The sequence below is a fragment of the Schistocerca nitens genome, chromosome 2, assembly GCF_023898315.1.
Source record: "Schistocerca nitens isolate TAMUIC-IGC-003100 chromosome 2, iqSchNite1.1, whole genome shotgun sequence".
In the NCBI taxonomy this organism is placed as follows: Eukaryota; Metazoa; Arthropoda; class Insecta; order Orthoptera; family Acrididae; genus Schistocerca; species Schistocerca nitens.
Genome location: NC_064615.1, coordinates 304,287,831 through 304,301,941, shown reverse-complemented (window position 1 = coordinate 304,301,941; position 14,111 = coordinate 304,287,831). Strand labels below are relative to the sequence as shown.

At 45.7% G+C, this 14,111-nt stretch overlaps 1 protein-coding gene across 2 annotated transcripts in view; it reads left to right on the top strand.

Annotated features, from left to right (window-relative positions):
- LOC126236067 (protein tweety) overlaps positions 1-14,111 on the top strand; it is a 951,384-nt gene that overhangs the window by 368,684 nt on the left and 568,589 nt on the right. The window lies entirely within an intron of this gene.

The window sequence follows — 14,111 nt, the reverse complement described above, 5'->3', positions numbered from 1 at the left end:
GGAGAGAAGTGAAACGTAGTGGCGGCGTACTGAGGTACTGGCCTAGAGTGGTCAGAGGGCTGCATGCTCGCTGTAGTAAAAAGACTGAGTCAAGAAATCAACGATCAACTTGAACGAAAGTCTTGTGACGTCCATCCATACCAAACGCAACGAACCATATCGAACAAAATGAAAAAAAAGTGGGTAGCATTGTTGACTCTGGATCACGGGGGCCGGGTTCAATTCCCTGCCGGGTTGGGGATTTTTCTGCACCCAGGGACTGGGTGTTTGTGTTGTCCTCATCATTTCATCATCATCATCATCATCATTTGTGGCAGTGCCTAGATAGGACTGAGAAAAAATTGGACTGTGTAACAATTGGGACTTTGTACGGGCGCTGATGAACGCGCAGTTGAGCGCCCCACAACGTAAAAATCATCACCAGTGGTCACCTTGAACGGACGTCACGTGACAGTATGAGCGGACACGACGCGCTATCGATTCTTACTTTAAACATGACCCTCGTACATTCCTATTATATGTGTGGTGTCTGTTCTTTAGGACATATCCGAAAGAGCAGACACCACACATTCATTATTCTGCTATCGTATATAGGGTGTTACAAAAAGGTACGGCCAAACTTTCAGGAAACATTCCTCACACACAAATAAAGAAAAGACGTTATGTGGACATGTGTCCGGAAACGCTTAATTTCCATGTTAGACCTCATTTTAGTTTCGTCAGTATGTACTGTACTTCCTCGATTCACCGCCATGTTTTCATACGGAATACTCTACCTGTGCTGCTAGAACATGTGCCTTTACAAGTACGACACAACATGTGGTTCATGCACGATGGAGCTCCTGCACATTTCAGTCGAAGTGTTCGTACGCTTCTCAACAACAGATTCGGTGACCGATGGATTGGTAGAGGCGGACCAATTCCATGGCCTCCGCGCTCTCCTGACCTCAACCCTCTTGACTTTCATTTAGGGGGGCATTTGAAAGCTCTTGTCTACGCAACCCCGGTAGCAAATGTAGAGACTCTTCGTGCTCGTATTATGGGCGGCTGTGATACAATACGCCATTCTCCAGGGCTGCATCAGCGCATCAGGGATTCCATGCGACGGAGGGTGGGTGCAAATATCCTTGCTAACGGAGGACATTTTGAACATTTCCTGTAACAAAGTGTTTGAAGTCACGCTGGTACGTTCTGTTGCTGTGTGTTTCCATTCCATGATTAATGTGATTTGAAGAGAAGTAATAAAATGAGCTCTAACATGGAAAGTAAGCGTTTCCGGACACATGTCCACATAACATATTTTCTTTCTTTGTTTGTGAGGAATGTTTCCTGAAAGTTTGGCCGTACCTTTTTGTAACACCCTGTATATACAACATGAATGTGCTTTACCCATCTCAGCTGCACGAGAGTACAGAAATAATTCAACGGCGACAAGTGAAGAAGTAGTGCCGGAGCGGGACTCGAACCCGGACCTCCCGCTTGACTCTAGCGGTCGCCTTGACCGCCTCGGCCATCCGAGCACGACTCCCACGCGACCTGATCACTCCACTTGTCGTATATCGCTCAGTACTGTATTATCGTAGTGTAGTGCCCCCCCCCCCCCCCCCCCCCCAGTCCAACGTCTCTATTACTCTGAAAGTCTGTATACTGTAGTTTCCAAACGCTTCACAGTTTGACCTCCTCCAGTGACGCTCTTTCTCCTAGACAGTAGCAAGTGGCGTTAAAGATAAAATGGTTTTCAGCAGTTAGTTTACAGTAACCCATTAATGAAAGCTAGTCTTATTGTGGACTTTTTCCTATTCTCCATCAGCCCTTCGACTTCTTTCATGCCCTCCTGTTTCTGTATACAGTGAGGGGACTTAAGTTCTGCAATACCTCCTAATATCGTGTCGGACCTCCTTTTCCCGGTGTAGTGCAGCGACTCAACGCGTCGTGGACTCAACAAATTGAGCCACGCTGCTTCCGTAACCGTCCATAATTGCGAAAGTGTTGCCGGCGCAGGATTTTGTGCACGAACTGACCTCTCGGTTATGTCCCATGGATGGTCGATGTTATTCATGTAGGGTGATCTGGGTTGCCAAAGCATTCGCTCAAATTGTCCATAATATTCTTCAAACGAATCGCGAACAACTGGTGGCCCGGTGCATTGTCATCCATATAAATTCCATCGTTGCTTGGAGAACATGAAGTGCATGAATGGGTGCAAATGGTTTCCATGTAGCCGAACGTAACCATTTCCCGGCAATGATCGGTTCAGTTGGACCATTCCATGTAAACACGGACCACACCATTAAGGAGCACCACCATCTTGCACAATGCCTCGTTGACAACTTGGGTGCATGGCTTCGTGGAGTTGTGCCATATTCGAGGCCCACCATAATCTCTTACAAACTGAAATCGGGAATCACCTGACCAGGCCACGGTTTATCCAGTCGTCTAGGGTCCAACCGATATGGTCACGAGCGCAGGAGAGTCGCTGTAGGGGATGTCGTGCTGTTAGCAACGGCACCCGCGTTGGTTATCTGCACGTAGCCCATTAACGCCAAATTTCGCCGCACTGTCCAAACGGATACGTTCGTCATACGTCGCACATTGGTTACTACTGTTCTTGCATGCAGTATTGCTTGTCTGTTAGCACTCACAACTCTAACCAAAAGCTACTGCTCTCGGTCGTTAAGTGAAATCCGTCCACCACGGCGTTGTCCATGGTGAGAGGTAATACCCTAAAGTGGTATTCTCGGCACACTCTTGACACTGCAGATCTCGGAATATTGAATTCCCATGGAATGTCCCATGCGTCTAGCTCCAACTACTATTCAGCGTGCAAAGTCTGATAATTCCCGTCGTGCAGCGATAGTCACGTCGGAAACTTTTTCACATGACTCACCTGAGTACAAAGGACAGCTTCACTAAAGCACTGCTATTTTATACCTTGTGTACGCAATACTTACGCCATCTGTGTATGTGTGTATCTCTATGCCATGACTGTTGTCACATTAGTGTAGTGCTTATGTCTCTAACTGAACTACAACCTATATCGTCTATACCGTGTTCTGTCCTTTGTCAGCTGTGGTTTTTCCTCTCTGCTGCTCCTTGCTACGAGCGTTTCATTGACTTCTGTTGTCACTTATACATTGTAGTATTTCTGAATTACGTATATTATCTGTAGACGTAATTTTCAACATTTTTCGACACCACCACATTCCAAATGCTTCCATCTTATTCTTCTCCGGGTTTTCGATGGTCTGTATTCCAGACATACACTTTCACGAATTCTTTCCTCAGCTCCATATGAACGTCTGATATCATTACAACTTTACTATTGAAGAATTTCGTCCATATCGATTTTCACATGAATTTCATAAATACTCAGGAAGGCTAGGGCAGCTATTCCAGGGTACTTAGCGCAGCGGAAACGTTGGTCATTACTGAGAATGTACGTAAATTGAGACAGAGTGGTAAGCTAGTGAATTACTTCGGTTCCGCTTTCGGACGAATTTCATGAATATTCGAAATGCCGTAGCAGAATAAGTAGTAAGGAGCAGGTAGTAACTACCCTGGCACAAGCCGTCCTAGCGTCTTCATTTCGATTTCGTTTAAGGGAAGCACCGCGTTTTCCCAGAACCCTCCGGACAAATGTAAGTATTACGTTCTGCCTCCGTATTACTGATTCTACTAAATCGTTCCGTTTCATGTGGCTTTGCAATATTACTGCTAGGTATTTAAACGATTTGATGGTCTCCAAACGTTAACGAGTACTTTTACTAACGGTTACTTCGTGTTTATGAAGGGCGTTACTTGGCTTCTGTCCACATTTAAAGAGAGCTACCGTTCTGCATAACACGTGTGTCGTTCTCAGTTTCCTTCCGATTATACATTCACAAGTTTTGTCGTGAAGGAAGTCGTTACTCTCCTCGCTACTATGTTCATTGCGTTTTTCTTTTTTTATATTTACACGGTATTCTGTTCCAAGTATGCTGTCCGTCCCTTCAGTACGTCTTCTAGTTTGAAGGTCTATCTCGCTTACGAACCTTGGCACTTCTACCTGTTCTCTTTACACGTTTATTCATCTTCCGACACTTTCTTTCACTTAATTCGTTGTTTCTTCGACGTAAAACTCAAACAACGATAATTATAAGCTGACATTCTACCTGAAACTTTCTTAACAGTAATTTGTCTCCCTTGATCTTTCATGTTTATTTCTAATGCTGCTTTCTGTGTTGTGGAATATTTTCAGGAGGTACATTGTGGACTGAGAGCTACACATTTCATCAAACAATACGATGAGCTATTTTGTGACGTCTTAGTTACACTCAAGCAAAGGATCGGGATATGTCAGGCGGCTTGCGACATAAAAGTCTAACGTACAAATTCACCGCAATGTACGGTTGTATTTGCAGTTTTTATTAACTGATTATTTTATAACCTTTCAATTTCAGTCCGCGAACTGATATATCTTCAGACCTATCGGGACACGAATGACAGTTACTGACGGGATCACTAAGTATTGTAGTACCTTGGTATAGAATTATAGACTGATAACGGCGAGCGCTTATTAAGTAGTATTTTAATCAATAGGACTGGAGGATGTTAAAATGGCTTTTTCATTCAGAACATCTTTATGGTGCGTTTTTCGCAAATTTTGCCTTTTTGCGCGGTAAAAAAACGTCCGCCGCTTGGCCTCGTTGACTGGAAGGCTCTGATGGGCAAGCTCAGGCGCCTCATTGCAAAAATTTACTTGTCTTTTGCGCACGGTAGATTTGCGTGTTTAAGTGCGTCTGATATGTGTAGGTGGCTGTAATGGACAGGTGTAGTGTCGCCTTGTGTTCGTGTTGGGTGATGATGAGGCAAGTGAGGGGGTAAAATCCGATACCGGCTCACAGCCTGCTCCTCTCGAAGAGCACTACCACGGGTTCGTCGATCTTAAAGTCTCCATCTGACGGATGCTTCGTTATCAATAGTGTCACGTGCCGTCCTTCACAAAATACTGGGAGAGGTTTGGAATTTTATCCACGACACTGGTGCAAAGTCTGGGGATTACGAATTTTACGCCACCATCCCTCCTCCCCTTTGACGCAAAAGCCAAAGGGAGACAGCCGTGACGTGATGTACCCGGGCGGTTACCCATCCAAGTACTGGCTAACTTCGGTCACCCGACGAGAGCCAGTGTATTCAACGAGGAAGGCTGTTGACACTTTTGAGCGGTACACGGAAGGGCAGTCAGAAAGCGAACGTACCGCCCCCACCAAGCCGTTGACTTGCCAGAGAGCACGCCTTTGGCGCCCCGTGAGCAGGTTGGCAACCAAACATAGAGCTCATTCCGCGATCCAAACACTATCCGTCTTTTTAGAGCGCTGGAACGCAGCGCCCCGGCGCAACTCGCTTCCTGCCTTCACCCACAGGTAGGTGTAACTCCAGACCAGTCAGAGACGACCGCGCCGTCTAGTGACACGATCCAACGACGCAGGACACCATCTGAATTGAGCCAGGCGCGGTGCAGCAGAACGCGCTGTACGAAACAAAACCGGAAAACTACACAGCAGCGCGCGTTTGTCTGCCGTAGACCAGGCCGTCGCTCACTACCTCCTCATGGGACCCCAGGGCTCAGATTCCAGTGTGTTCATTTTCATAATGAGGACATCACCAGGCAGGCCAACTTCACTGCGTTTTAATTATTTTTCATGATGCCATTGTTTGAGAGTTGCAACATCATGCGTACTTCACGTGTATAAGCTGACTCGAAGAAAACTAATAACCTCCTGGAATAATTGATAATTAGTTGTAACCCTCAGATGCCGACAGATGTTGTTGACATACCTCGATGGGGACAGCTGAAAATATGTGCCCTCGAACCCAGGACCTCCTGCTTACATGGTAGACGCTCTATCCATCTCTTTTTTTCGATATAGTTCGTTGCGTTTGGTCTGGGCGGAGGTCACAAGACATCCGTTCAAGTTGATCGTTGATACCTTGACTCAGTTTTTTTTTTATTACAGAGAGCACGCAGCCCTCTGACCGAACACGCTGAGGTACCGTGCCGGCATCCGTCTGAGCCACCGAGGACACAGATGAATAGCTTGACTGCAGGGACTTATACCTTGCACGCTTCCCGTGAGACCCACATTCCCAACTGCCCACAATCTACATACGTAATGTTGCTAATAGATATTTGCCCATCCACTAATTACTCGCGCCCACTAAGGTGACGATTACCGTAAGAGTTCGGGCAACCTGCGCGCATTCGCGCAGACGAAGGTCAATGGCCGGGTAGCCATTTAACTATATACACTACTGGCCATTAAAATTGCTACACCAAGAAGAAATGCAGATCATAAACGGGTATTCATTGGACAAATATATTATACTAGAACTGACATGTGATTACATTTTCACGCAATTTGGGTGCATAGATCCTGAGAAATCAGCACTTCTGGCCGTAATAACGCCCTTGATACGCCTGGGCATTGAGTCAAACAGAGCTTGCATGGCGTTTACAGGTACAGCTGCCCATGCAGCTGCAACACGATACCACAGTTCATCAAGAGTAGTGACTGACGTATTGTGACAAGCCAGTTGCTCGGTCACCATTGACCAGACGTTTTCAGTTGGTGAGAGATCTAGAGAATGTGCTGGCCATGGCAGCAGTCGAACATTTTCTGTAACCAGGAAGGCCCGTACAGGACCTGCAACATGCGGTCGTTCATTATCCTGCTGAAATGTAGGGTTTCGCACGGATCGACTGAAGGGCAGAGCCACGGGTCGTAACACATCTGAAATGTAACGTCCACTGTTCAAAGTGCCGTCAATGCGAACAAGAGGTGACCGAGACGTGTAACCAATGGCATCCCATACCATAACGCCGGCTGATACGCCAGTATGGCGATGAGGAATACACGCTTCCAATGTGAGTTCACCGCGATGTCGCCAAACACGGATGCGACCATCACGATGCTGTAAACACAACCTGGATTCATCCGAAAAAAATGACGTTTCGGCATTCGTGCACCCAGGTTCATCGTTGACTACACCATCGCAGGCGCTCCTGCCTGTGATGCAGCGTCAAGGGTAACCGCAGCCATTGTCTCCGAGCTGATAGTCCATGCTGCTGCAAACGTCATCGAACTGTGCAGATGGTTGTCGTCTTGCAAACGTCCCCATCTGTTGTCTCAGGGATCGAGACGTGGGTGCACGATCCGTTACAGCCATGCGGATAAGATGCCCCTCATCTCGAGTGCTAGTGATACGAGGCCGTTGGGATCCAGCACGGCGTTCCGTATTACCCTCCTGAACCCACCGATTCCATATTCTGCTAACAGTCACTGGATCTCGACCAACGCGAGCAGCAATGTCGCGATACGATAAACCGCAATCGCGATAGGCTACAATCCGACCTTTATCAAAGTCGGAAACGTGATGGTACGCATTTCTCCTCCTTACACGAGGCATCACAACAACGTTTCACCAGGCAACGCCGGTCAACTACTGTTTGTGCATGAGAAATCGGTTGGAAACTTTCCTCATGTCAGCACGTTGTAGGTGTCGTCACAGGCGTCAACCTTGTGTGAATGCTCTGAAAAGCTAATGATTTGCATATCACAGCTCTTCTTGCTGTCGGTTAAATTTCGCGTCTGTAGAACGTCATCTTCGTGGTGTAGCAATTTTAATGGCCAGTAGTGTATGAAGATAGTAACTGTTCTCAAAAGACAGATACCATTCATGACCGTGTAGCTTCTCTAGAATAAATGACAATTAGTTGAAACCCGCAGCTGCCGACACCTGTTGTTGATATACCTCGATGGGTCTCACGGGAAGCGTGCAATGGATAAGTCCCTGCAGTCGCGCTATTCATCTGTGTCCTCGGTGGCTCAGATGGATAGAGCGTCTGCCATGTAAGCAGGAGATCCCGGGTTCGAGTCCCGGTCGGGGCACACATTTTTAGCTCTTCCCATCGAGGCATATCAACAATACCTGTCGCAGCTGAGGCTTTCAATTAATCATCATTTATTCTAGAGAAGCTGCACGGTCATCAATGGTATCTGTTCTTTCGAGAACAGTTACTATCTTCATATATAACCTCTTGCAAGGGAACTGGTATCGGAGTGTCATGTGATCATCCACTGCTGACGTGTCATGGCGGTGAAAAGGTGTTCGGGTGTCAGTAGAATGTGTGCAAGCAGAACAGTAAGATGGTTCGACGTCGAAACGTGACAAAATCGCACAGAGGAACCACTGTGTTCGGACGAGAACGAAGTCCCCCGACGTCTAACTTCCAACGTCTCTAAGGCCATATAACACGACATGAGAACGGTGATAATTGCAAACAAATATTCTAACACTAATTTTCCATAAACACCTGTATATTGTATGTAAGTAAGAGTTGGCTGTACGGTGTACGCTAAAGCCCAATGAAGTCAATAAAAATCATTACAAGATCCTAACCCACAGGAACCGAATGCGAGTGTCGTGCCTTGTTACTAAGAGGCGGTTCCAAAGTCGACAACAACTGTTTCTGTCAGTGAATGCACGTCCACCTTAACCAGTTTCGAAGCACTGTCTGGAATGAACATTTGGAATGAACCTTGCAAAAGGCCATTGCTTACAGGGTCACACATATGCCATCTTCAGTGGGCCTAACTCCACAGAAACAGAACATTAGCCAGCTAGAGGCATGTATTGTGGCCTGGCGAATCGGAATTCTGTCTCGTTAGAAACGATGCAAGGCGCTGACCTGCTGTTCAGTCTGGAGGTGGTTCTGTAACGTTTTCAGATGTTTTCCGTGCCGTGCTTCAGCATGTTACCCTCATCCAGGTTACCCTGAGCTAGGATCAGAATGTTTACTTCGACTTCCCCAGTCTCCAAATGTGGTCCTTTCTTATATTATGTTCGTTTGTTGTGGACATCATATGTTGGAAGACAACCATCGTGTTCTCAGCACAGCCAAATACGTTCCCGGTTTAACTGACACGTAGGTGCCATGTCACACCGCGACTGGCATGTCAAATCTTACGATCGTAATCCAATGCAAAATATCTACGACGTTTGTAACAGGGAGCGGAACATAGTTTTTTTGGGATTGAATCATCAGACTTAGTACAAATGAAGAAACTTGTGGAATTCTCAAGCCTAGAAGCGCTAACACAGGGTATTGGAGTGATGCCTTCTGGAAAGAATAATCTTTTGTCCGGTGTGCTAGCGTATATGCGCTAATTTCTAAGGGAAGGGCGTACTCCCATTCGGGTCATAATATTAAATTAGCAGCCAGAGGCCCAGAATTTCTGTATCCACTGGAGTTGGTGTGTGAAAATAACGGATCACAGAATGTAGTTGTATCGTTCGAAACAATTCCTCCTCGTAAATGGACCGGAATAGAACCGACGGTGTTCAACTACTCGGACTGCCAATACTCCGATCCGTCTCCCCTGAATCTACCGCGCCGGAAATTTTAAGATAGCTAAAACTAGGAATACTCCACTTTTCTTGAATTTGGGTGAACGTTATACTCACACATGCAAGTAATGACCCACAAACTATAACATTAGGAATGATCACCCATTAGCCCAAATCAAGAACGAACTGAACAACTCGTGGCCTGCTTCTGGCTACTCACGTAATGGAGGGTAATGCACACCACGCAAACTTCACTGGCACAGCACAATAATTCGTACGAAATTAAATACAAAACAATGAAACACGAAAATGCAGGCAAACACTTACAAACTACATAAATAAAGAAACATTCGCAACGGAAAGCAAATGAAAACAAACAAAACTGTTTAACTCTTATCTCATTAGTATTTCTAGTTCATTGTTTGGAAAAATGACTGCGACGGAAATTAATGGATTTGCAAAGTCGTTATGATTATGAAAAGAACTAATTCAATGAACGGAACCAAGTTTTAACTACTTTTCTGAATATTATTGGAAATAAATCTGAATAGCATTTTTCCTTTACGATAGCGGCGGGCGCGGCGCTTTTCACAGTATATCCGTTGTCAATGCAAAATTAAATGAAGTCAGTTGTGCTGTAAATCTTGCCCGTGGTTCCGATCGAACAATAAGTGCCGTGCACATGTCTACATAACCTCTTCAGTCACGCGGCGATCAATACACCGTACATTGATTCAGAGTTGTTTGTATCAATGCACGACAAGTAAATGCGTTACTGTTTATCAGCTTCATTCCTCAGGCTATGGTAAGCACTAAACAGTCTGCGTTGTCTACAATCGAAAACTGTATCTGTACGGCGTGCTCACAGTTTGCCGGCCTGCACATCAAAGTTTTATGTTTAATGAGTCAAAAAACAGTTCCGGGCCGGCCGAAGTGGCCGTGCGGTTAAAGGCGCTGCAGTCTGGAACCGCAAGACCGCTACGGTCGCAGGTTCGAATCCTGCCTCGGGCATGGATGTTTGTGATGTCCTTAGGTTAGTTAGGTTTAACTAGTTCTAAGTTCTAGGGGACTAATAACCTCAGCAGTTGAGTCCCATAGTGCTCAGAGCCATTTGAACCATTTTTTGAACAGTTCCGGCAAATAAGCAACGCGACAAATGAAGTTACTAGCAGTACACTCCGAGATCATGAGTGTAGCACTGTCCAAACATTGATATTTTTCATCGGCGACGGACACAGTGTGTAGCAGTACATACGTGACACGACAGTACCTCCACTCTGTTCCTCTTACTCCAGACTCTCTGTTGGTGCTTTCCTCTGTCGACCTATCGATATGGTTCTACACCTAACATAAAGCTCGCTTTACCCAACACACTCAAAGATGCTGATTACAACGATTTACAGTTTTACGAGGGCTATTCAGAAAGTAGGGAACGTTTCGGCATTTTAAAAACTAAGTACAAGAAATACATTTTACTATATACATCTGGAAGAGCGACTGACATACTACTTTTCCTCATAGTCACAAAACACATTGCGGCACTTACCATAGCGGTGGACAAGCTTTGAAAGACCTTCGTCGTAAAATTCTGCCGCCTGAGACTTCAGCTAGTGAATCACGCCCGCCTGGAGTTTCATGTCGTCATCAAAGCGCTGCGTTGCAAGCCAGTTCTTCATCTTGGGAAACAAGTGGAAGTCGCTTGGTGCAAGATCGGGGCTGTAGGACAGATGAGGGAAAATTTCCCATTTTAATGAACTGAGGAGTTCTTTAGTGCGGTTTGCCGTGTGAGGTCGGGCATTGTCCTGCAAAAACAAAGTTTTGGACATCAGATTTCCTCGGCGTTTGTTTTGAACTGTTCTTCTAAGGCTGTGCAAAGTTTGACAGTATTGTGAAGTGACGGTTTTCACGAATCGTTTCATCACCTTTAGCGACAAGATCGTCAGTCACAATGCTCGGGCGCCCACTCTTCTCTTCATAATGAACGTTGGTTCGGCCATTTTTAAACCGAATGCACCATTTCCGGACGGGACATTCACTCATTACGATGTTTCCGTACACCTCGCACAGTTCTCAATAAATTTCTATAGATTTCAGGTATGTTGCCGACAAAAACCGTATCACAGACCGCACCTCACACCTGCGGTATTTTTGATTGCAGCGTACATTTCAAATTCGAATATCGAAAAAAAAAAACAGACGCGCAGAGACGTTCCCGCTTTCACGGATGGATGCGGACTGAGCTGCCTTTTTTTTTTTTTTTTTTTTTTTTTTTTTTTTTTTTTTTAAAGAGATGGGGCCCCTCCACGACCTCACCAACAAGGTGACCAGACCAAAAGTTCTACTGTCACCTCCGTCAACATGTTAGTTATCTAATAGGTGGATCACAGGATGCTGGGCTGTGACGTTATCCGTACGTCTGGGTAAGACTACGCATTAACACGGTCCATCAGGTGATAGATAGTGAACGAAACGCGAATGAGGGTAGCAATTTGAAGAGCAGAGGGAAAAAAGTGCCAAGGCTCGTGCCGTGGGAAAAAAAACCTCTGCGACAGTGAACGCACATGCCAAAATATACGCAATCGGCGCGCGTAGCGGCCTCAGACGGAAACGTTCCCTACTTTCTCAACGGCCCTCGTATATAAAATCGTAATTTTATGTTAGTCTGCTAGTAGAAAATGAGTTCAAATAACATGTTAACAAATAAGAAAGCATGCAACATAAAAATAATTAAAAACGGCGATCACATTCATAGCAACTGCATTACGTAAACAAAAGCATAATGTATCCGAAATTAAATTTACAAAAACTTATTCTGTAATAACCTTTTCAATGTATGATGAAAATGAAGCAGATAAAGTGAAAAAGAAAGTACAGAAAAAGGGAGGAAAATGTGTATCGTCCTGTCGAGTTGTCTTCATAGGTGGCAGCTGTTGAGCTAAGGAACAGCAGCACGCCGGACCGACACTACGCTTTGTTTTCTTTCGCGGTGGACTCGGAGACACGGACAGCGGGACAGAAGCGGCCTCAGCTGGTACCCTGAGCGGATGTGTGCGGAATCCGGAACGCCACATCGCTGGCTGTTTCGCAGTTTTAGCCGGAGGCTGTAGGCCTACATCAAAGACGTGGCGTGACGTCACAGCAGGGCGTGTCCCCGTGACAGCGTCGGCCTCCCTGAAGGATGCAGAGTGCGGGGAGGCGTCGCAACAGCGCGCGAATCGTGGAAGCGGCGAACACGCGCCACATTCTGTGCACTCGTAATGCACACAGCGTGCAAACCGCCTCTCGTCGGCATTGTGTACTAAGTGGAGCAGCTTGCGGGTGCAGTCAATCATTCTCTACATGCAACACGTTCATAGCATCTGTAGATTTTGTTGAAAGCCGTTGACAGTGTTGATTGGAATACACTCTTTGAAATTTTGAAGGCAGCAATGGTTATATTCAAGGGGCGAAACGTTATCCATAACATGTACAGAAACTGGACTAAACCTTTAAGGTTCAAAAGGCAGGGAAGGGAAGAAGTAATTGATAAGGGGAAGGGAGAGAGAGAGAGAGAGAGAGAGAGAGAGAGAGAGAGAGAGAGAGAGAGAGACAGTGTCTTCCCCATGTATTCAGCTTGCGCATAGAACAAGCACAAAATGCAACAAAGGAGTAATCCGAAAGACACTTTGTCAGTTGGAGAAAGTTTCTTGAAAAGAGTTTTTAAGATGAACTTCAGCCGCGCGGGGTAGCTGCGCGGTCTAGGCCTCTTGTCACGGCCCGGGCAGCTCAACCGCTCGGAGGTTCGATTCCTCCCTCGGGCATGGGTGTGTGTGTGTTATCCTTAGCGTAAGTTAGTTTAAGTTAGATTAAGTACTGTGTAAGCGGAGACCGATGACCTCAGCAGTTTGGTCCCGTAAGACCTTACCACAAATTTCCAATTTAAGATGAAAGTCAATAAAATTAAAACAAGGGTAATGGAATTTATTCGAAGTAAATTAGACAATACTTACCGTGCGGTTAAAGGCGCTGCAGTCTGGAACCGCAAGACCGCTACGGTCGCAGATTCGAATCCTGCCTCGGGCATGGATGTTTGTGATGTCCTTAGGTTAGTTAGGTTTAACTAGTTCTAAGTTCTAGGGGACTAATGACCTCAGCAGTTGAGTCCCATAGTGCTCGGAGCCATTTGAACCATTTTTGACAATACTTAGGAAATGAGACAATAAAAGTTGTAGATCAGTTTTATTATTTAGGCAGGAAAAGAAGTGATGATGAGCAAAGTAGGGAAATCTGAAATTTGTGGTAAGTTCCTGTAGGACCAAACTGCTGAAGTCATCGGTCCTTAGGCTTACACACTACTTAATCTAACCGTAACTAAGTTACGCTAAGGACAACAGACAAACCCATGCCCGAGGGAGGATTCGTACCTCCGGCGGGGGCAGCCGCGCGAACCGTGGCAAGGCGCTCCATACCGCGCGGCTATCCCGCGCAGCCCAAAGTAAGGAAAATGTAAAATGCTGACTGCCAATAGCAAGGAATGCGTTTTTGAAAAAGACGAATGCGTTAACATCGAATATAAATTTAAGTGGTGGAAGTTTTCTGTGAAGACTTTTGTATGGAGAATAAACGTGTATAGAAGTGGAACGTGGACAATAGGCAATTCAGACAAGAAGATAGAAGCTTTTGAAATGTGGTGCTCCGCAACAATGTTGAAGATTAGATGGCTAGACCGAATAAGTTATAGATAT